The following is a 1,304-nucleotide window of genomic DNA, read 5'->3' on the forward strand; positions in this document are numbered from 1 at the left end:
AACTTTTGCATTGCAGTCACCAGTGATAATTAACACACCCTGATTGCATGTTTGGTCAATTTCAGACTGCAGAAGTTGATAAAAATCTTCAATTTCTTCATCTCTGGCTTTGGTGGTTGGTGCATAAATTTGAATAATAGTCATATTAATGGGTCTTCCTTGTAGGCGTATGGATATTATTCTATCACTGACAGCATTGTATTTCAGGACAGATCTTGACACATCCTTTGTGATGATGAATGCCATGCCATTCCTCTTCAAGCTGTCATTCCCAGCATAGCAGATCACATGGTTGTCTGATTCAAAATGGCCAAAACCAGTCCATTTCAGCTCACTAATGCCAAGGATATCAATCTTTATGCATTCCAGTTCATTTTTGACAATTTCCAACTTTCCTAGATTCCTACTTCGTACATTCCATGTTCCGAAGATTAATGGATGTCTGCAGCTGTTTCTTCTCAATTTGAGTGGTGCCACATCAGCACATGGAGGTCTCAAAAGCTTTGCCTTATCCATATGAGTAAGGCTGAGTTTACTCTGATGATGCAGCTCTTTCCCAGTCCTATTTTGAGAGCCTTCTAACCTAACCAGACTATTCATAAATTTGTGTGGTAATGTATCAGACAGTGTTTCTTTGCTATTCATAAGGTTTTCCCTGGCCAATTCTTTGAGAAGTGCACGGCCTCTTCCTTATTCCTAGTCTGTCTCAGTCTGTAAGCTGGGCTGATACCTGTGCACCATATGCATCTCACTGGGTTTGAAACACCAGTGGCTCAGCCTCCAAACTCACATCAACACATCACCACAGTAGGACAAACCAACAGACAAGTTTGTCTCCCCTTTGGAAACCTCTCCTACAACCCTTACCTCGGTCCCTGTGGCTGACTGCTCCTCTGTTTCGGTTCCTGGGCCTTTTAATCCCCTTTCTCCTGCTCTCCCGCCCTACTGCTTTGGGCGTGCCTGGGTTCCCTCTCCTCACTGGATCCCTGTGGCTGACTGTTGAAAGATGTTTATTTATGTTTTATTGACTATGCAAAAGTATTTGATTGTGTGGATCATAACAAATTATGGATAACATTGAGAAGAATGGGAATTCCAGAACATTTAATTGTACTCATGAAGAACCTGTACATAGACCAGGAGGCTGTCATTCTAACAGGACAAGGGGACACTGCATGGTTTAAAATCAAGAAGGGAGTGCGTCAGAGTTGTTTCCTTTCACCATACTTATTTAATTTGTATGCTGGGCAAATAATCTGAGAAGCTGGCCTATACAAAGAAGAACATAGCATCAGGATTGAAGG

Source organism: Orycteropus afer, unplaced genomic scaffold (assembly GCF_000298275.1).
Source record: "Orycteropus afer afer isolate SDZICR_OR568_19922 unplaced genomic scaffold, OryAfe1.0 scaffold00009, whole genome shotgun sequence".
Taxonomy (NCBI): domain Eukaryota; kingdom Metazoa; phylum Chordata; class Mammalia; order Tubulidentata; family Orycteropodidae; genus Orycteropus; species Orycteropus afer.